Source organism: Pseudophryne corroboree, chromosome 5 (genome assembly GCF_028390025.1).
Source record: "Pseudophryne corroboree isolate aPseCor3 chromosome 5, aPseCor3.hap2, whole genome shotgun sequence".
NCBI lineage: Eukaryota > Metazoa > Chordata > Amphibia > Anura > Myobatrachidae > Pseudophryne > Pseudophryne corroboree.
The window spans coordinates 420,129,635-420,153,133 of record NC_086448.1 but is presented as its reverse complement, the minus strand read 5'-3'; the positions used below and the strand labels follow the sequence as shown (position 1 = coordinate 420,153,133).

The 23,499-nt window shown below is 45.8% G+C and overlaps 1 non-coding gene and 1 pseudogene across 1 annotated transcript; both read right to left on the bottom strand.

Moving 5' to 3' along the window:
- Positions 1-22,179: 22,179 nt before the first annotated feature.
- On the bottom strand, positions 22,180-22,297 carry LOC134931620 (5S ribosomal RNA; annotated as a pseudogene).
- Positions 22,298-22,492: 195 nt separating this feature from the next.
- LOC134930141 (5S ribosomal RNA) lies at positions 22,493-22,610 on the bottom strand. Its single transcript, XR_010178671.1, has one exon. It is a non-coding gene; the product is annotated as a 5S ribosomal RNA (ribosomal RNA).
- Between the last annotated feature and the right edge of the window lie 889 nt (positions 22,611-23,499).

The window sequence follows — 23,499 nt, the reverse complement described above, 5'->3', positions numbered from 1 at the left end:
CCACCTGACCTTCCTCCAGGCTGTGCGGTCCACCGTCATGCTGAGGACTTTGAGGTACCAGAAGCAGGCTTCTGGTCTTGGGAACCTGTGGGCATAGGCTTTTTGGCTTTAGCACGACCACCTCTGAAGAAGGTGTGAGAAGGCTTGTTCTTTCTAGGCCTCGCGGCCGAAAGAACTGTGACGTGGTGGGAGTAAAAGGCTTCTTCGTAGCTGGTGCAGCTACGAATAGAGCCTGACCTGTATAGGGTAGACCCTCCACACTCTTCTTGGATTCCGCGTCCGTGGACCATTGGACCATTGGCGCAGCCAGAGACCCCTGCGAGCCAAGACGGACATGGAGGAGATCCCCGCAGCCATGGATCCCAGATCCTTCATGTATTCTACCAGGAACCCTGCAGAATCCTGTATGTTACGTAAAAACAAATCAACGTCACGTTTATCCATCATAGTCAAGTCCTCCTGCAGAGTGATTGACCACTTGGCTATAGCTGTAGAAATCCATGCACAGGCAATAGTAGGCTGAAGTATAGCCCCTGAAGCCGTGTATATGGATTTGAGCGTAGCATCCACCTTGCGATCTGCCGGGTCCTACAACACGGTAGATCCTGGGACTGGTAAAACCACCTGTTTTGACAGCCTGGAGACAGAGGCGTCAAATATAGGCGGAGACTCCCATTTTTTTCTATCATCTTCCGGGAAGGGAAAAGCAACCAGGAAAAGCAATCCCTTTTAGGGATCTGGAATTTTTTCTCTGGGTTTTCCCAGGCTTTTTCAAATATAGCATTTAATTCCTTAGATGCTGGGAAGGTGAGAGGGGCTTTCTTACTGTCCGTGAAAAAGGCCTCCTCAACTTGCTCAGGAGGTGTGTCAGAAATATGCAACACATCCCGCATGGCCTCAATCATCAACTGCACCCCCTTATCAAGTGATGCCGTCCTCCTGGACACATCCCCATCACCGTCTGCTGTGTCAGAGTCGGTATCCATGTCATCCTGCATAATTTCGGCAAGAGCATGTTTGTGAGAATGCACCGCAGGGGGCCCCGAGGGAGCAGTATCAGACCATACTGCCATAGAGGATTGTAATACCTGAGTTGCATGCTCAGTCCTTGTAACTCTTTCAGAAATCTAAGAAATAGTCCCCCTAAGAGAGGCTAACCACTCTGGTTCTCTAGCTGGGATCTGCACTACAACAGTGCAATCCTGATTACATTGGATGTGATCTACCTGAGAAGATAAATCCTCTGCAGCATATGAGACATAGTCTCTAGACATGTTTGCTTATACACCCCACACACACACAGGGTACAGGGCAGACAGAGTTTCCCCCCCAAGAATGGCAGAGAGACACAGAGATTGGAACCAACCCACACATAGCGCTATTACAGGTATAGGGAGACCCTAAACCAGTGCTGACAGTGTCCCTTAATAGGTGACACAGTCTATACACAGCCTCCCCTTCCTTCTACAACTCCCTGGTACTGTACAGATAGGTGGAGTTGCTCTGGAGGGACTGTTCATCCACTTGCATCGTGTCTGCAGGCAGCAAAATGGCTCTGAACACTGCTGGGTCCGCTCTGAGGAGAAGCTCCGCCCCTTAATGGCACCATCTTCCCGCTCTTCCAAGATTATACTGGCCTGAGGATTTTGTGCTGGCTGAGATCCGCAGACCCCGACAGGTTTTCTGGTCAGTGTAGGGTTAAGGCACCGGCTCAGGGCACCCCTCACAGCGCAGCACCCAGGTACCGCTGAGCCATCAGCCTCCCTGTAAAATAAAAAACTCTAAAATAAACTTTTACTAAAAAAGCTCTGTAGAGCTCCCCTAGCTGTGACCGGCTCCTCCGGGCACATTTTCTAAACTGAGTCTTGTAGGAGGGGCATAGAGGGAGGAGCCAGCCCACACTGTTAAACTCTTAAAGTGCCAATGGCTCCTGGTGGACCCGTCTATACCCCATGGTACTAATATGGACCCCAGCATCCTCTAGGACGTAAGAGAAATATGTGAGGCTATGTGTGGACTGTACAGAGGGGATGTAATTGAGTAATATGTTATGTGGAAGATTCCGGAATTTGCTAAGCTTGCCTGAAGAAGTAAGTTTTCAGGGAACACTGGAATGTTTGGAGGCTAAAGGAGAATCTTATTGTGCATGGGAAGGCATTCCATAGAGTGGGTGCAGCTCGAAGAAAGTCCTGCAATTGTGAATGAAAGCGAGTAATGAGTGTAGATGAGAAACCCAGATCTTGTGCAGATCAGAGAGGTCGGGTTGGGAGATATTTTGAGATAAGCGAGGAGATGTATGTTGGTGTAGTTTGGTTAATAGCCTTGAGTGTAAGTAAAATATTTTATATTGGATACGGTAGTTAACAGGTAACCAATGGAGGAACTAACAGAATGGATCAGCAGATGATGAATAGTTGTTGAGGAAGATCAGCCTCGCAGCTGCATTCAAAATGTATTGTAGTAGTGAGAGCCTGTTTTTGGGAAGACCAGTAATGAGACTACTGCAATAACCAATGCGAGAGAAAATTAAAGCATGGATAAACTTTTTTTCAGTGTCTTGTGTAAGATATGGTCGTATCTTGGATATGTTTTTTAACTGTTTGTAACATGATTTTGAGACAGATTGAATGTGGGGAGCAAAGTACACTTCCAGTAACTGTCCCCCAAGGTTCTGTTCTTGGTCCTTTCCTTTTCTCTCTCTATACATCCTCTTTAGGTGAACTCATTAGCTATTTTGACTTCCAATATCATCTCTATGCTGATGAAACTCAAATCTACCTTTCCACCCCTGACCTCTCCTTGGGTCTCCTCTCTCGTATCTCCAACTGTCTCTCTGCTATCTCTTCTTGTATGTCCCAGCGCTTTCTTCAAACCACGCATTCAGCACCTCTCACAAACCTGCCATATTCATCTCCAAAATATTTCAAGGATCAAACACTTTCTCACCCAGGATGCTACTAAGACCCTATCCACTCATTGGTCATCTCCAGAGTGGACTACAGTAATCTCCTCCTATTCTTCCCCCCACTCCTACCTCCAAGATTTTTCACGTGCTGTTCCCTTTCTCTAAAATTCTTTACTTAATGCCCTCAGACTCTCCACCTCTCTACAAAACTTCAAACAGGCTCTCAAGACCCACTTCTTCATTAGCCCCAACCAAAATTCATCCTGACTCTCTGTACCACATTCACTGTGTACCCCATCTGTGTCACCCCTGTTTGTCTGCCCCTCCCCCCTAGACTGTAAGCTCTAACAAGCAGGGCCCTCTTCCATCATGTGCTTTTCCTGCTCTTAAACCATCTTTGACAGCACCAAATCCCGCAGTTTTCTGCCACCCTGATACTTATTTCAGTGTCATCTGCTGAGATAGCTATGTTTATGTGTCTTGTCCTTGTCATATATCGTCTTCAACTGTAAGTCACTGTTTTCCTGTTTTGCTTATTTGTTTATATACTCTGTAATTGGGCACTGCAAATCCCTTGTGGCCCAAATAAATATAGGATAATAACAACAACAATAATAATAATAAAAATAAAAAGATGACACCTAGGCAGCGAGCATGTATTGTTGATTGTCGAGTTCTCAACAGTGATAGAGATTTCAGGTTGGTAACTACTACTGGGCAGTGAAAACAAGAGTTATAGTAGACTTACCATTGTTAACTCTGTTTTTCTGAAGTCCACAGTATCCACAGGATTTACATTGGGATGTAGGTGGCGTCAGAGGATCAGGCACCAAATGGTTAAACATTTGGGCTCCCCGCATGCATCAGTCCAGCCTCCCTATAACCCCACCTCCTGGCCCAGGGAATTCAGTCTGTCACACAGCCCAAGGCAAGAGCAGGATTAGAGTGAGAAGAAAGACCTATTAAGGCGAAAAAAACACACACACTTCCATACCAAAAGGAAGGAAGGGATTAGTGAGTGTAGAGATTCTCAAATCAGGTGCGTCAAGGTGGGTTCCCTGTGGATACTGTGGACTTCGGAGAAACAGAGTTAACAATGGTAAGTCTCCCATAACTCTTGTTTTCTCCTTTAGGGTCCACAGTATATCCGGAACCTCTGTTCTTCTTACGGTTATCTCCTTCAGCAGAGTGAACGCGGAGGAGACACCTAGACCTACTGAAAACACCCAAGGTGTCACGAGGGCATCTACTGCTATAGCTTGAGTGTCCATTAACCTGGAACCATATTCCTTAGGTCTGCCGTTGAGGCGAGACGCCAACATGCCCTGTTGAGGCACTCCTCAAAGACTCGCCACTTCTGTGAAACTTCTTGAAGACTACAGCATGTCTCCCGGATGGAGAGCGCATCTGCAGAGGAAATCAATTACTCCATCGGACATGTCCGGAACGAAGACTGCTAATATAATGTCTTCCAGTCTTTCCACCCAGCGGAAACTATTTCAGCTTTTGCCAGGGCTGCTTTGCTCCTTATTCCGCCCTAGCGGCTTACCTACGCCACTGCTGTCAAGACGTCCGACAGAACTAACACGGGCAGATCACGAAGAATATGTGTGTTAAAATAACTCTTAATTCAAGAAAGTTATTGTATACAAGCTTTGCAGCTTGACCTTTTCCTCTGGAAATACTTCTCATGCAAGGACTGTTCCCCAGCCTCGAAGATCAGCATATATGGACACTAGGATCTAATCCTGGCTCCCAAACCGTCATCCTCTAGGAGGTGAGAACTGAGCAGACCCCCCCAGAGCGATATCCTGGCCATTAGAAGTAAATTCCGGTGCATGTGCCGGTGAAAACCCGGACCATATCCCTAACAGGTCCCCTGAACCACTCTGGCAATTGACCTGTACACCAAAAAAGCCTCTTATGCCGCATCCAACGTCTTCATCAACGGAACATATTGATGGATTGTTCCTGTAAATCTGATCCGACTCCGGATCCTCAGACCCCTGTCCACAGAAAACCACTGAACCGCAACCGTTCAGTATCTACCCTGATACTACCTCCGACATCTGCGCCGTTGGGAACAACAGCCCTTCCCTGTGTCGAAGCACAGTCAGAGAGAAACAATGATTTCTTTACCTCGCCTCAATCAGGCGAACATCTCAGTACAGAATAACAATGGTTCTTACTGGGTTTTTTTTTGTTTTTTTATAACCGGGACAGGAGGACGAGGCCCTGACGCCCTCTGGTATGGCATTGCGTACTACTCCCCCTTCCAGAGGGAAATAGCAATATCCATTAGAAAATTAGTGAGGGAAAACCTCTGTAACTTCAGAATGTCCCCTTCTGGATTCTATAAGTAATTCACCGGTCCTAGTCCATCCTTGGACTAACTGAAAATAGTAACCGAGTCGTCACCGGAGTGGGGTCCCGTCATATAGACACTGCGACATGTGGTGAATGCGGTAGAAATAGACACTACATCCTCTTCTCCAAACCTAACAAGGCCGGAGAACTCTTACCTTTTCACTTTCCACAGGGTGAATAGAAAAGGAAAAAAGAACTGTATCGAACCGATTAAAATGACTGGATCCCATAAAGGAATGCATCAACAACCGTTGTGGGATACTCTAACTCCCAAAACTAGACTTACCAGCAGCATCCACCGAGATTGACTGAACTGAAGTATCCCCCCAAACAGCGGTACACCGTCCCAGGGAAAAAACTCCAGTAACTCTCGGGAGTCAGCCTCAGCAATCCCCCGGCCACACATCCTGCATTCGTACGACAGCCTGCCGCAATGTTATAGAGAAGAACCAACATAAGGAAGCTCCCCTCTCTCTTTAGGGTAAATCTATCTGAAGTCTTACTGAATCCAAACACTCTCTCATGTGCATGTAACACAAATAAGCCCACAGTATAGAAATAAAATATCACTTAGCTTTCCTGTATACGATCCTTTGAGACAGGGCCCCGTGTCGACCAGGAGTTAACTTTCACAGTATTCTATCCGTGGCAGGAAAAGAATAAACCTTCGGACTCCTTGAGAGGATGTGAGACCAACTCGTCACGGCCGACCTAGAGCTTTATCAACAGAGCGACCAGCACATGAGAAAGAATACTTTACTTCAGTCGACATTAGAAATCATAATGTAATACACAAATACACACGTATCCCCTATACATATATATATATAACATACATATAAGTGGATTATCTCGAACCGTAGGGTCCTTAGTGACAGTATTGTGTACTGTATGTGTATAACCGTGTGCTTACATGCCCCAGTTGTAGATCATACAGGAAACCATATGGTCGACAGAAACCCTAGTTTTTGTCGACAAACCGGGAGTAGTAACCAGGTAAAATAACCATCTGGCGACCCCGAGAGGTCTGAGTAGAAAATACCTAGATAAACTTTCTAAGACTCTCCCACCTACTACCATATCAGTGCTTGAGTTACATGCCCAAGGAACCGTACCAAACATATATATACAAATACATATATATATATATATATATATATATATATGAAAGGAAGGGGGGATGAGGGATATATAGCGACTAATGTGTTAATACAATGTACAGTTGCCACTTAGATATACAAAATATATTTATTAAAGTAAACATAAAAGAAACATAAAGGCATATATAAAAAATGGGACAACAAAACATACACAGCTGGGCTAAAAACACTTAAATGAAACCTTAAAATTGCAATAAAACCAAGTAAAATGGGTTTTCCTTATCTTAGGTGAGGTAGGTGTAGGATTTATCCAACGCGTTTCGTCTCAAAAGACTTCTTCAAGGGGTAGGGACAGAGTGAACCTGTAAGGCTATTTATAGCCATATTGCTGGGTGGGAGGGTTGTGACATCACAGAGAGTCATGTGATACAATTATGTGAATAATGTTATTTGGCTGTTTAAAAATGTAGTGCCATAAGAGCAGGGTCAGTAGGAACTAGTGGTATAAAAAAAACTAGTGAATTAGGCATTGCACAGTAACTTTAAAAGTCTCAGAAAACGTTTAAAACACAAAATTGCGGTACTTCCGCCACACTTCTGGTGACGGACGGGTTCAATGCGTCACTTCCGCCCCACTTCCAATCGCATCTGCGCATGCGTCCGCGGCGGTTCGTAACTTCAGTTCAATGTGCTGTATGGGAGTTCCTTAGTGTCTGTGATCCAGGGGAAAGTCTCTATTTTCACATGTCCGTGTGGTAGCCATATTTGATGGGACTTTCTCCATGCATATCTCAGCTGCGGCAGCCATTTCCTTGTAGTTCATTATGTATACAGGCAAAACGGTATCCATGGCAATCGGTGTACATAGGAATGAAAAGTAAATAGCATCAGGAATAATTTTGATCAGTTGTGCATTTTACACATATTATGCACTACAAAAACGGATTAAAAACGGAATATATACTCATGATAGTAATGTTTTTTAAGACATATTTAGTTTATATAGTGCGGCATCTTAATAAATGAACAGATATATAAATAATAAAGTATTAAAGTGCTAGTGCTTGGATTTACAAATATTATTGTAAGGGGTGTACATAACCATACTATTTTATACCTGGTGCTACAGGTATCTAAAATTGAAGTGCATATACTATATTTAAAACAATATTTAAAGTGTATTTAAATATTTAATATTTAAAGTGATATTTAATATTTAAAATATATGGCATCGCGTACTACTCCCCCTTCCAGAGGGAAATAGCAATATCCATTAGAAAATTAGTGAGGGAAAACCTCTGTAACTTCAGAATGTCCCCTTCTGGATTCTATAAGTAATTCACCGGTCCTAGTCCATCCTTGGACTAACTGAAAATAGTAACCGTGTCGTCACCGGAGTGGGGTCCCGTCATATAGACAGACACTGCGACATGTGGTGAATGCGGTAGAAATAGACACTACATCCTCTTCTCCGAACCTAACAAGGCCGGAGAACTCTTACCTTTTCACTTTCCACAGGGTGAATAGAAAAGGAAAAAAGAACTGTATCGAACCGATTAAAATGACTGGTTCCCATAAAGGAATGCATCAACAACCGTTGAAAATACCTAGATAAACTTTCTAAGACTCTCCCACCTACTACCATATCAGTGCTTGAGTTACATGCCCAAGGAACCGTACCAAACATATATATACAAATACACACATATATATATATATATATATATATAAAAGGAAGGGGGGTTACAGCCTGTTAAGTTACTCTCAGTAAAAACAGTTGGTGCCGACAGGGTCGCCCGCATACAACTGTGTCACCCAAATAGTGTTCCCTTTAGCCAAGTAACCAACTACCGACCTGCTCACACTGCATAAACTGCTTTGAGGACCAATAGGCGTCAATGATGCCGACAGTGATCCCCCTTTAGTGACAGATTACTGAATCCTGTCGACATATGTCAACTGAAAAGTTATCGTGGGCATTCTGACCAGGGAAACCCAGGGTACATGGTATACTCCCATTTAACCACCTAAGTGTTATAATCTAAACACTGTGCCCCCTCACGATTGAACAATGGCGGGGACATGGAGGAAAATGGCGCTGAAAGAGTTGTGAGGGTGAAGCCCCGCCCCTTCTCGGCGCTTCAACCTGCTAAAAATATACCTTCTCTTTCCCAGCGGGGGACCTTATACAGTGTCAACACACTGTATATAAGGACCACACCATTAAAACAATGTACATCATGCTGCCCAGGGCGCACCCCCTTGCGCCCTGCACCCTCGTGAGCCATCTGCACGGGAGTAAGTGGCGCGCAGTGCTGCTTCGTGCTGGCGGGGGATGGGACACGGACTACCCTAATATATAGAGTTTACACCCTGAACCAGTGTATAACATGCTGCCCAGGGCGCCCCCCCACCCTGCGCCCTGCACCCTCATGAGCCGTCGGCGCGGGAGTCACTGGCGCGTCTGATGCGCTATGCTGGCGGGGGTATGGGACACGGTGCCAAGGCACAGAGCAAGCTTTTAATGCCAGCCGTGTTTTAAAAGATCAGTAACTTGCTGCCCAGGGTGCTCCCCCCCAGCGCCCTGCACCCTGTGAGTGCGTTGGTGGGTGGGAGCATGGACCGCTGCTCTGTACCTCCGTTAATGAAGTCTTCTGCCGTCACTGAAGTCTTCTGTTCTTCACATACTCACCCGGCTTCTTTCTTCTGGCTTCTGTGAGGGGGGTGACGGCGCGGCTCCGGGAACAAGCAGGTAGGCGAACCAAGTAATCGAACCCTCTGGAGCTAATGGTGTCCAGTAGCCGAGAAGCAGCGCCCTTGAACTAAGAAGAAGTAGGTCCTGCTTCTCTCCCCTCACTCCCACGCTGCAGGGAGCCTGTAGCCAGCAGGTCTACCTGAAAATAAAAAACCTAACATAAAGTATTTTAGAGAAACTCAGTAGAGCTCCCCTAGTGTGTGTCCATTCACTCCTGGGCACAAAGTCTAACTGAGGTCTGGAGGAGGGGCATAGAGGGAGGAGCCAGTTCACACCCAGTTTAAGTCTTTGTATTGTGCCCAAGCTCCTACGGATCTGTCTATACCCCATGGTTCTTTTGGAGTCCCCAGCATCCTCTAGGACGTAAGAGAAATACCGACATGTAAAATGTCGACAGGTCAAAATACTGACATGAGTTTTTCATGTTTTTTTTCATTGAAACCGACCTGTTCATACTTTACCATCCCAGTGGACCTGGAGGGGGAATATAATAGTGTGCCCGAAGCATGGCGAGCGCAGCGAGGGGAAGCGGTACACTTATATGTTGTCCATGTCGACCTATGTCGACATACACACACACACACACACACACACACACACACACACACACACACACACACACAAAACAACGAAAAACGCATGTTGGTATTTTGACCTGTCGGCATTTTACATGTTGGTATATTGACCTTATCGGTATTTTAAATGTCGTTATTTTGTCCATGTCGGGATTTTGACCTTGTCGGAATTTTAACCGTCCGTCAATTGGTGTCGGGATTTCGACTGTCGGGATTTTGAATGGAGGTATTTCATACCGATCCCCTTCTGATAGCACTGGTGCGATACACGTAGAGCCTTAGTGCACGACCTGCGTCCGATAAAGCATCTCCCACAGAGATCCGGCAATTGGAAGGCCGAAACTACTATTTCTTCAGTAAGATGGAACTGCTCTATCTGGATGAAAATACCAGAAAAGGAGGGCAACATAACAGTGCCCCTTAATTTGATACTCTTCTAGCTAAAGCAATCGCCAGAAGAAAAAGCACTTTAGCTGTTAACCATTTGTGGTCCACCCTTTTCAAGGGTTTAAATGGGGCAACCTGAAGCGCCCTGAGAACCAGTCCTAGGTCCCAAGGGGCTGTTGGTGGTACAAATGGAGGCTGAATGTGAAGCATTCCCTGGAAAAATGTGCGAACATCCTGCAGATTTGCATTTTATTCTTTGGAACCATATGGTCAATGCTGACACTTGCACCTTCAGGGAAGTTAGGCGGAGTCCTCTGCCCATTCCAGCTTGAAGGAATGCTAAGATTCTGAAGGACCTTGGGTCATAGTTTCTGGCAAAGAACCACTGAAAATAAGCATATCCAGTAATAGAGCCGAGGATGGTTTCTTGCTTTAAGCATTGTTTGAATTACCTCCTGTGACAAGCCATTCGATTTCAGGATGGATGTTTCAAGTGCCACGTCATCAAAGACAGCCTATCCAGATGTGCATAGAGACAGGGACCCTTAATCAGAAGATCTGGTCAATGAGGCAGTAGTAACAGAGTCTCCACGGACAGCCTCTGAAGATACGTGTACCAATTTCGTCTTGGCCATGCCGGAGCTATTGCTATCATGGTGTCCCCTTCCGGCTTGAATTTTCAAATCAGCCTGGGCAACAGGGAGATTGGAAGGAAGACATATGCCAGATGAAACTTTCATGTCACTGACAGGGCAGCAATGAAGATTCCTTCGGGATCCCTCATTCTTGACCCGTATACTGGTACCTTGCTGTTCTGACGTGAAGCCATAAGGTCCACTTTCAGCAGTCCGAGTTTGTTTACCATAACCTGAAAGACTTCTGGGTGCAATGCCCATTCGCCTGCCCAAATGTCGTGCCTGCTGAGGAAATCCGCTTCCCAATTTAGGACTCCGGATATGAATACCGTAGACATAGCTGGATGGTGAAGTTCTTCCCACTTTAATGTGCGGCTTACTCCCCTCATTGCCATCCGACTGTGAGTGCCTCTTTGGTGATTGAGGTACGCTACTGCAGTGGCGTTGTCTGACTGGATCAAAACTGGTTTGCCGTGAAGCACTTCATTTGCCTGAGTGAGTGTCATGTAGATGGCCCAAAGTTCCAGGACATTGATTGGCAAACAACTTTCTTCCTTAGTCCAACACCCCTGGAGAGAGTACTGCCCTGTTACAGCTTCCCAGCCTCAGAGACTGGCATCCGTTGTCAGAAGCACCCAGGGGCGTAGGGAGGGCAGTTCCGGTGAAGCGCACGCTCCAGGTGCCGGAAACTTCAGAGGGCGCCTTGCAGCGGCGCAGGAAGCACAAGTAGGTCTGCATAGCAGGGAGGTGCTGGGATTGAGAGGGGCGCCGCTCTCCCTCCCTGCTCTGCAACCTGCTGATGCTCAGCGCCTGTCACATATAGGGCTGCGGCACCGGGGCCACAGCACAAACAACAGAGGCAGCTCTTAATCTCCTCCCTGTGCCAGGGCCCCTCCCCCATCCTTCTTACTTCTCCTCGCTGCACTAGTCATGTAAGAAGACAGGCAGCAGCAGCACCACCCCCCTCTCTCCACTCCCTGTCCGTCAGAGCAGCCCTGAGACAAGGAGCAGCACTGGCGGCCAGCCACACAAGGATCGGAGGCTCAGGTTAGTCAGTGCTGTGCTGCAGATAAACAAAAGGGGGTAAGGGGAGAAACTGTCCTATTAGTGTGTGCTGGGGGAGGGGGGTCCTATTAGTGTGTGCTGGGGGAGGGGGGTCCTATTAGTGTGTGCTGGGGGAGGGGGGTCCTATTAGTGTGTGCTGGGGGGAGGGGGTCCTATTAGTGTGTGCTGGGGGGAGGGGGTCCTATAACTGTGTACTGGAGGGAGGGGGGTCCTATCAATGTGTGTTGGGGGGAGGGGGGTCCTATTAGTGTGTGCTGGGGGGAGGGGGTCTATTAGTGTGTGCTGGGGGAGGGGGTCATATTAATGTGTGTTGGGGGAGGGGGGGTCCTATTAGTGTGTGCTGGGGGGAGGGGGTCCTATTAGTGTGTGCTGGGGGGAGGGGGTCCTATTACTGTGTACTGGAGGGAGGGGAGTCCTATCAATGTGTGTTGGGGGGAGGGGGTTCCTATTAGTGTGTGCTGGGGGGAGGGGATCCTATTAGTGTGTGCTGGGGGGAGGGGGTCCTATTACTGTGTACTGGAGGGAGGGGAGTCCTATCAATGTGTGTTGGGGGGAGGGGGGTCCTATTAGTGTGTGCTGGGGGGAGGGGGTCTATTAGCGTGTGCTGGGGGAGGGGGTCATATTAATGTGTGTTGGGGGAGGGGGGTCCTATTATTGTGTGCTGGGGGGAGGGGATCCTATTAGTGTGTGCTGGGGGGAGGGGGTCCTATTAGTGTGTGCTGGGGGGAGGGGTGTCCTATTATGTGCTATGGGGGAGGGGTGTCCTATTAGTGTGTGCTGGGGTCGAGGGGTGTCCTATTAATATGTGCTGGGTGGGAGGGGTGTCTTATTAATATGTGCTAGGGGGGAGGGGTGTCCTATTAATATGTGCTGGGGGAGGGGTGTCCTATTAATGTGTGCTGGGAGGGAGGAATGTCCTATTAGTGTGTGTGGGGGAGGGGGTTCAAATTTTTGTGTGGGGGAGGAGGATGCCAGGTAGCGGCGATGTAGTGTATGGGGTGCAGGGTAGCAGTGGTAGTGTTGTGTGTGCGAGTGGGGGATGCAGGGTAGCGGCGATGTAGTGTGTGTGGTGTAGGGAAGCAGTGGTAGTGTCGTGTGTGCGGGGTGGGGGATGCAGGGTGGCGGCGATGTAACATAGTAACATAGGGGGTCATTCCGAGTTGTTCGCTCGGTATTTTTTTCTCGCAACGGAGCAATTAGTCGCTAATGTGCATGCGCAATGTCCGCAGTGCGACTGCGCCAAGTAAATTTGCTATGCAGTTAGGAATTTTACTCACGGCATTACGAGGTTTTTTCTTCGTTCTGGTGATCGGAGTGTGATTGACAGGAAGTGGGTGTTTCTGGGCGGAAACAGGCCGTTTTATGGGAGTGTGTGAAAAAACGCTACCGTTTCTGGGAAAAACGCGGGAGTGGCTGGAGAAACGGAGGAGTGTCTGGGCGAACGCTGGGTGTGTTTGTGACGTCAAACCAGGAACGACAAGCACTGAACTGATCGCAGATGCCGAGTAAGTCTGGAGCTACTCAGAAACTGCTAAGAAGTGTCTATTCGCAATTCTGCTAATCTTTCGTTCGCAATTTTGATATGCTAAGATTCACTCCCAGTAGGCGGCGGCTTAGCGTGTGCAAAGCTGCTAAAAGCAGCTTGCGAGCGAACAACTCGGAATGACCCCCATAGTAACATAGTATCTAAGGTTGAAAAAAGACAATTGTCCATCGAGTTCAACCTATTTGTGGTCTCCTATGCACGATTATTTTGTATCAAATTTTGACTGAAGTTGATGACTGCCGTTACATTTTACCCCTCTTTTTTATAATAACCATAGTGCGTGACTATGCCCCGTAACCCTGGATATCATTATCCATTAGGAATTTTTCTAACCCATTTTTAAAGGTGTTGACTGAGTCGGCCATTACAACTCCCTCAGGCAGGGAATTCCAAACACGTATCGTCCTTACCGTAAAAAAGCCTTTACGCCGTATTGTGCGGAATCTCCTCTCCTCTAACCTGAGTGAGTGTCCACGAGTTCTCTGTGTTGATCTAACCAAAAACAGGTCCTGCGCAAGATCTGTATATTGTCCCCTTATATATTTGTAAATGTTGATCATGCGCCCTCTTAATCTCCTCTTTTCCTGTGTAAACATGCCTAGTCTTGCAAGCCTTTCCTCGTATTCCAGCGTCTCCATACCCTTAATCAGTTTGGTCGCCCGCCTCTGAACCTTTTCTAGCTCCAGGATATCCTTTTTGTAGTAAGGTGCCCAGAATTGTACACAGTATTCAAGGTGTGGCCTCACAAGTGATTTATATAACGGGAGTATAATACTCTCGTCCCTAGCATCAATTCCCCATTTTATGCATGCTAATATCTTATTAGCCTTCTTTGCTGCAGTCCTACTTTGGGTACTACTGCTTAGTTTGTTATCTATGAGGACACCTAAGTCCTTTTCCAGTACAGAATCCCCTAATTTTTTTTAACCCATTTAGTAGGTAGGTGTTACTGTATCTTTGTTCTTGTTACCACAGTGCATTACCTTACACTTGTCTGTATTGAAGCGCATTCTCCATTTCGCTGCCCAAGCTTCTAATTTAACTAAGTCGTTCTGAAGCGACTTAGCATCCCCCTCCGCATTTATAACTTTACACAATTTGGTATTATCTGCAAAAATTGACACCATGCTCTCTAGACCTTCTGTTAGGTCGTTAATGAAAATATTGAACAATAGCGGTCCTAATACTGAGCCTTGCAGCACACCACTTAGCACTTCAGTCCAATTTGAAAAAGATCCATTAACCACAACACGCTGCTCCCTATTATCTAACCAGTTTTTGACCCAAGTGCATATTGTGCTTCCTAGCCCTGTTTCTTGTAGCTTGTAGATAAGTCTCATGTGTGGTACAGTGTCGAATGTTTTGGCAAAATCTAAAAAGATTACATCCACCTCTTTACCCTGATCTAGGTTTGCGCTTATTGTTTCATAATAGCCAAGTAAGTTGGTTTGACAGGATCTGTCCTTCATAAACCCATGTTGATTCCTTTTAAAGACCTTATTGACTTCAAGGAACGTCTGAATACTATCTCTTAGAATACCTTCCAATACTTTCCCCACTATAGATGTAAGACTAACTGGTGTATAATTACCTGGTTCAGCTTTACTTCCCTTTTTGAATATAGGCACTACTTCCGTTATACGCCAGTCTTTGGGAACCATACCTGAAATTTCTGAATCCTTAAAGATCAAAAATAGCGGTTTTGCAAGTTCAGAGTGAAGCTCCATTAGAACCCTTGGGTGAATACTAGTGATATGCACCGGATATTTTTTGGGTTTTGTGTTTTGGTTTTGGATTCGGTTCCGCGGCCGTGTTTGGATTCTGACGCGTTTTGGCAAAACCTCCCTGAAAATTTTTTGTCGGATTCGGGTGTGTTTTGGATTCGGGTGTTTTTTTTACAAAACCCCCTCAAAAACAGCTTAAATCATAGAATTTGGGGGTCATTTTGATCCCATAGTATTATTAACCTCAATAACCATAATTTCCACTCATTTCCAGTCTATTCTGAACACCTCACACCTCACAATATTATTTTTAGTCCTAAAATTTGCACCGAGGTCGCTGGATGACTAAGCTAAGCGACCCAAGTGGCCGACACAAACACCTGGCCCATCTAGGAGTGGCACTGCAGTGTCAGACAGGATGGCACTTCAAAAAAATAGTCCCCAAACAGCACATGATGCAAAGAAAAAAAGAGGCGCAATGAGGTAGCTGTGTGACTAAGCTAAGCGACCCAAGTGGCTGACACAAACACTTGGCCCATCTAGGAGTGGCACTACAGTGTCAGACAGGATGGCACTTCAAAAAAATAGTCTCCAAACAGCACATGATGCAAAGAAAAAAAAAGGCGCAATGAGGTAGCTGTGTGACTAAGCTAAGCGACCCAAGTGGCCGACACAAACACCTGGCCCATCTAGGAGTGGCACTGCAGTGTCAGACAGGATGGCACTTCAAAAAAATAGTCCCCAAACAGCACATGATGCAAAGAAAAAAAGAGGCGCAATGAGGTAGCTGTGTGACTAAGCTAAGCGACCCAAGTGGCCGACACAAACACCTGGCCAATCTAGGAGTGGCACTACAGTGTCAGACAGGATGGCACTTCAAAAAAATAGTCCCCAAACAGCACATGATGAAAAGAAAAAAAGAGGCGCAATGAGGTAGCTGTGTGACTAAGCTAAGCGACCCAATTGGCCGAACCAAACACCTGGTCCACAGAGCTGGATTAAGGCCTCGGGGGGCCTGGGGTACTTAAGACAGGGGGGCCCTAAGATTTAAAATTAAAATCATATATATATGTTATATACATACACACCTTTATATATACACATATATATATATATATGTATATATATACACACAATATATATATATATATATATATACACACATATATATATACACATATATATATATATATATATATATATATATACACACATATATATATATATACACATATATATATATATACACATATATATATATACATATATATACATACATATACATATATATATATATACACACACACATATATATATATATATATATATATATATATTAAAACCCATAACATACTGTAAATCAGCCTTACGTTCTGAGAGCTGGCTGAGAATGGGTGTTGGGCAGGCTGCTGCCTCCACGCGCGGCTGTCCTCTCTCCTCCTTCCCTGCAGCCTGCACGCCCAGCGGCAGCCAATGTCTGAGCCGCAGGCTGCTGCTCCTCATGTTATTGGACAGCTGAGCCGTCGCTCAGCTGTCCCATCACACAGGCAGTGAAGTCAGTGGAGCCGCCGCCGGGAGCAAGAGCCGCCAGGGACAGCAATCGCTGAGCTGCCCTGCCGCTGCGTGTGGCGCCGGCTCCCGGGAGCGCAGCGCAATACCGCAGGTCGGATCTCTGTTCCGATCTGCGGCGGCGACGGGGGGCCCTTTGAAAAAAGGGGGCCCGGGGTACTTATCCCCGGGACCCCCCTCTTAATCCGGCTCTGCTGGTCCATCTAGGAGTGGCACTGCAGTGTCAGACAGGATGGCACTTCAAAAAAATAGTCCCCAAGCAGCACATGATGCAAAGAAAAAAAGAGGTGCAATGAGGTAGCTGTGTGACTAAGCTAAGCGACCCAAGTGGCCGACACAAACACCTGGCCCATCTAGGAGTGGCACTGCAGTGTCAGACAGGATGGCACTTCAAAAAAATAGTCCCCAAACAGCACATGAAGCAAAGAAAAAAAGAGGCGCAATGAGGTAGCTGTGTGACTAAGCTAAGCGACCCAAGTGACCGACACAAACACCTGGCCCATCTAGGAGTGGCACTGCAGTGTCAGACAGGATGGCACTTCAAAAAAATTGTCCCCAAACAGCATAAGAAGCAAAGAAAAAAAGAGGCGCAATGAGGTAGCTGTGTGACTAAGCTAAGCGACCCAAGTGGCCGACACAAACACCTGGCCCATCTAGGAGTGGCACTGCAGTTTTCTAGCGAGAGGATGAGTGCTTCCATCCTCATGTGAAGCTGAACCACTAGCCGTGAACACAGGCCAGGACCTCAGCCGTTCCTTGCCACTCCGTGTCGTAAATGGCATATTGGCAAGTTTACGCTTCTCCTCAGACGCTTTTAATTTTGATTTTTGGGTCATTTTACTGAACGTTTGTTTTTTGGATTTTACATGCTCTCTACTATGACATTGGGCATCGGCCTTGGCAGACGACGTTGATGGCATTTCATCGTCTCGGCCATGACTAGTGGCAGCAGCTTCAGCACGAGGTGGAAGTGAATCTTGATCTTTCACTATTTTACCCTCCACATTTTTGTTCTCCATTTTTTAATGTGTGGAATTATATGCCAGTATCAGTAGCAATGGCCTACTACTATATATACTGCGCACAACTGACATGCACCACAGATATGGATGGATAGTATACTTGACGACACAGAGGTAGGTAGAGCAGTGGCCTTCTGTACCGTACTGCTATATATTATATACTGGTGGTCAGCAAACTGTGCAAAACTGAAATGCACCACAGGTATGGATGGATAGTATACTTGACGACACAGAGGTAGGTAGAGCAGTGGCCTACTGTACCGTACTGCTATATATTATATACTGGTGGTCAGCAAACTGTGCAAAACTGAAATGCACCACAGGTATGGATGGATAGTATACTTGACGACACAGAGGTAGGTAGAGCAGTGGCCTACTGTACCGTACTGCTATATATTATATACTGGTGGTCAGCAAAATTATGCACTGTACTCCTACTATATACTACAATGCAGCACAGATATGGAGCGTTTTTCAGGCAGAGAAAGTATAATACTGGTGGTCACTGGTCACTGGTCAGCAAAACTCTGCACTGTACTCCTCCTATATAATACTGGTGGTCCCCAGTCCCCACAATAAAGCAGTGTGAGCACAGATATATGCAGCACACTGAGCACAGATATGGAGCGTTTTTAAGGCAGAGAACGTATAATACTGGTGGTCACTGGTCAGCAAAACTCTGCACTGTACTCCTCCTATATAATACTGGTGGTCCCTAGTCCCCACAATAAAGCAGTGTGAGCACAGATATATGCAGCACACTGAGCACAGATATGGAGCGTTTTTCAGGCAGAGAACGTATAATACTGGTGGTCACTGGTCAGCAAAACTCTGCACTGTACTCCTCCTATATAATACTGCTGGTCCCCAGTCCCCACAATAAAGCAGTGAGCACAGATATTTGCAGCCACCTGAATAAAACTGAGAGGACGCCAGCCACGTCCTCTCACTATCATTTCCAATGCACGATTGAAAAATGGCGGCGACGCACGGCTCCTTATATAGAATCCGAATCTCGCGAGAATCCGACAGCCGGATGATGGCGTTCGGGCGCGCACGGGTTAACCGAGCAAGGCGGGAAGATTCGAATCTGCCTCGGAACCGTGTAAAATGGGTGAAGTTCGGGGAGGTTCAGATTCCGACGAACTGAACCCGCTCATCACTAGTGAATACCATCGGGACCTGGTGACTTATTAATCTTTAAATGTTTTAATCGGTCACAGACTACTTCCTCACTTAAATAAGTACCTATCAGTGGGATATTCTCATTATTGAGATTATGTGTTAGTCCCTGATTTGGGTCCTCTCTAGTAAATACTGTTGAAAAAAACTAATTTAGTGTGTCCGCTATGTCATTATCATTTTTGCTTAAGACTCCCAACTTGTCTTTTAAAGGGCCTATACTCTCCTTCTTTAATCTCTTGCTATTAATGTATTTAAAGAATTTTTTGGGATTCACTTTGCTTTTCTTTTTTCCTTTGCTACTAGTTTTTCACTTTCTACTTTAGCCACTCTTATTTCCTTTTTGCATATTTTGTTACATTCCTCATAGTGCTGAAATGACTCTGCTTCCCCGTCAGATTTGTATTTTTTAAATGTTCGCCTTTTCTTGCCCATAAGTTCCTTTATCTTTTTGTTAAGCCACATCGGTTTATGATTTTTATTCCTTTTTTTGCTGCTCGTAGGAATAAATTTGAGAGTATTTTTAGCTAGCAGGAATTTTAGTACCTCCCATTTCTCTGTAGTATTTTTTCCTAAAAACAAACCTTCCCATTCAATATCCCTGAAAAATACTCTCATCTTTTCAAAATTTGTGTTGCTAAAGTTTACAGTCCTAGTTGAGCCAGTATAGGGCTGTTTATGAAAACTGATATTGAATGTGACCATATTGTGGTCACTGTTTCCTATGGATTCCCCTACTATAATACCTGACACCAAATCCCCATTGTTTGTTAATACCAGGTCTAAGATTGCATTGTACCTAGTTGGTTCCTCAATTAGTTGAACTAAGTAGTTATCATTAAGTGTGTTTAAAAACATATTGCCCCTAGCAGTATCACATGAATCGTTTTTCCAGTTTATCTCTGGATAGTTAAAATCTCCCATCACTACTATGTCTCCTACTCCTGCTGCTCTTTCAGTTTGCTTTAGTAACAATTCCTCATCAGATACGTTCATACCAGGCGGCCTATAGCATACACCCAATACTAACTTTTTTATTCCTTTTTCCCCGCATGCAATTTCTACCCATAATGTCTGGACAGTGTCTACAGTCCCCTCCTGAATATCTTCCCGTATATCAGGTTTTAAAAACGGCTTTACGTAAAGACACACCCCTCCATCCTTTTTATTTAGTCTGTCTCTCCTAAACAGTGTATAGCCCTCTAGATTGACTGTCCAATCATGAGATTCATCCCAACAAGTTTCAGTAATGCCTATACTATCATACTGTTTGCTTGCTGCAAGTATTTCTAGTTCGCCCTGTTTACCAGTAATGCTTCTAGCGTTTACATACATACAACTAAGATTAGTATTTTCCCTTGCGTTAGGGACATCTTTCACCTTATGTAGCAATGATGACCTGTAATCGTCATTGGTTAGTGCTTTGGTAAAATCTCTTTTAGTACCCATGTTAGTAACCTTACCGCCTGCTCTTACCCTCCCCCCAACTTCTCCCCCATTTTGTTTACTACCACCATCCTTACTATTCTCACTGCATGACCCATAGTTAATTGCTAAACCCTCCCCCCAGGCTCCTAGTTTAAATTCTCCTCCAACCTTCTAACCATCCTTCCCCCCAGCACCGCTGCCCCCTCCTCAGTCAGGTGCATGAGGTGCAGGGTAGCAGTGGTAGTGTCGTGTGTGCAGGGTGGGGGATGCAGGGTAGCGGTGATGTAGTGTGTGCGGTGCAGGGTAGCATTGTGTGTGCGGGGTAGGGAATGCAGGGTAATGGCGATGTAGTGTGTGGGGAGTGTAGTTCAAGGTAGAAGCTACAGTGTAGTATACGTGGAAGAGGGGTGGGAATAGTATGTACCTGTCCTGTGTCTGGACTATCACTGACCTTGTTTGGGAGTGTTGTGGACTCGGGGTTTCTTCCGATGACCGGGAAGAGGAACCGCAACTGGGCCGCAGCAGAGATGGCCGAATGTAAGTTTTCCTCATGCAGGATCAGGTCGGCAAACAGGAGACACACGTGGACGCTGAAGGTCTCCTGAAAGACAGAACTTGAAAGGTGCTGGTGAATCAGAGAAGAATACCAGGTGCTGGAGGCACAACTGCGCTTACGTGCGCTGGGGCTTGGAGACACTGAAGTGTTTGTAGGCGCTGAAGTGCTTGGAGGCACTGAGGTGCAGGGAGGCGCTGAAGTGCTTGGAGGCGCTTGGAGACACTGAGGTGCTTGGAGGCACTGAGGTGCTTGGAGGCACTGAGGTGCTTGGAGGCACTGAGGCGCATGGAGACACTGAGGTGCTTGGAGGCGCTAAGGCGCTTGGAGGCACTGAGGTGCTTGGAGGTGCTAAGGCGCTTGGAGGTGCTGAGGCGCTTGGAGGCACTGAGGTGCTTGGAGGCACGGAGGTGCTTGAGGCACGGAGGTGCTTGGAGGCATGGAGATGCTCGGAGGCACGGAGGTGCTGGGAGGCACGGGGATGCTCTGAGGCACGGAGGTGCTGGGAGGCATGGAGGTGCTGGGAGGCATGGAGGTGCTTGGAGGCACAGAGATGCTTGGAGGCACGGAGGTGCTTGGAGGCACGGAGATGCTCGGAGGCACGGAGGTGTTGGGAGGCACGGGGATGCTTGGAGGCACGGAGGTGCTTGGAGGCACAGAGATGCACGGAGATGCTCGGAGGCACGGAGGTGCTGGGAGGCATGGGGATGCTCGGAGGCACGGAGGTGCTTGGAGGCACGGAAGTCTGGCGATCACCACTCCTGGGGAACTGATGATACTCAGGCACTGATGCAGTTCCTGGTGCCTGAATTTATACTTCCCACCACCAGCTGGTTGGTGGGAAGTGTAGAGGAAAGGGGGTTGTGGACTTGCACCAGCTTGAAGTATGTATGTTGTAAATGACAGAAAAATAAATCTATTAGATATCAAAATATTGACTATTATTATAAATCATAAATAGTACTGAGTTTTGGTGGTGCTCCCACAGATTTTGTAGTTCGACTACAAGGAAAAAAGCAAGAAAAAGACAAAATAACCTTGTGTGGAAGCACTCTTGGTAAATTATGAATGAATGAATGATGAAGAGGAGGACCGTTTAGAGTCCTTCCTCTTGATGGAATGAGTAAAACTTTACTTTTATTAATAGGCTAAAAGTTCACTGTGGGGTGAACAAAAAATATATATTAATAATGATAAGAATCTAGATTGCCATTGTAACAAATATGGTTCTAGATATAACAGGTGAAAATATTGTTGTTGTAATTGAGTGTATATTAAGGAATCACAATATGTACACGTCACAGAAAAGATCGGAATATAGAGTAAGCTCAAAAGAAAATGATACAAGAATTTCCTGAAAGAAAATGGCCCACAGCACCTAGTATTCCCTGGAGGTCTCCCATCCACGTACTGACCAGGCCATACCTGCTTAGCTTCCAAGATCGGACATAATCGGGCGCATTCAGGATAGTATGGCCGTGGGCCAATTGGTATCAAGAAATACTGTTAGCGCTGAATGAGAGAAAGGTCTATAAGGTCTAATAAACCACTGAATCAGGTGGAAGAGTCAAAGGATAAATGCAGACTAATAGGGAAAATACTGAAAATGAAAAGCAGAATAAAAGTGTAGATGATATACGGAAATTTGAGTATGATATAAAAATTCTCCTGAAGAAAATGGCCCACAGCACCTAGTATTCCCTGGAGGTCTCCCATCCAAGTACTGACCAGGCCTTACCTGCTTAGCTTCCAAGATCAGATGTGATCGGGCGTATTCAGGATAGTATGGCCGTGGGCCAAATGAATCAGAAAATTAACAGACACAATTCTAAAATTCAGTAGTGGTATGGAAATTCTGAGTGAGGGAGTGTGTGTAGGTAAATACTGCTACTGTCTTTAACCGATGGTGCTATGAACTCGGTATGAGCAGAATGGCTGTCTCCCAGACTTTCTTCAGTCAGATATAGGGGTGGTAAATTGCAGCAATCTGATGTTAAACTGCTGGGTTATTGAGCAGGATAATGATCCTGTAATCCAGTTGTAAAAAGGCAAATCCTGAAAAGTTTTTTTTCTGTGGATATTCATACAAACAGAGAAAAAAACCTTGTCTATTTTTTGCTGTGAGTGGCCAATATTGTCATGAAATGTGCTGCATAAATGCAGTAAAGGCAGCAAAAAAACGAAAAAGAGGAAAGAGTCTAAGTCCATGTAATGAATAGCAAAAAAGACAAGGAATATGACAAGTCTTTGCCCATATGTTGAACACGTATGGGTAACTGATATTGTAGTTCCTGGATTTCTCTTGCTGAAAAAATCGCTTTCAATGATATTGATGTAAACTATGTATCAACAATGTTATTTGTAAGTTGGGCTGCATGGATACAATGTGAGCAGCACAACAAAAGTATCTTTTCTTTAGGTTGGAAAAATAAAATATAAATATAAATATATATGAGCTTGCAGTATAGTTCCGAAATGGCTGTATAAATAGAATCAATTCTGAATATAATAACGGAGCAAGTGCAGGGATAGTCAGACCAAATAGGTTCTGGTGCGCTGCTTGGAAATGAACATATAATTAGAGGTTACCACTTTCCAATGTTGCAGATGTCCCAGTGGTCAGTGGCTGTGGTTTGCTACCGCGCTCCGTGCTCTGTATTCTGTGACCGTGTGGCCGCCCGTTCCG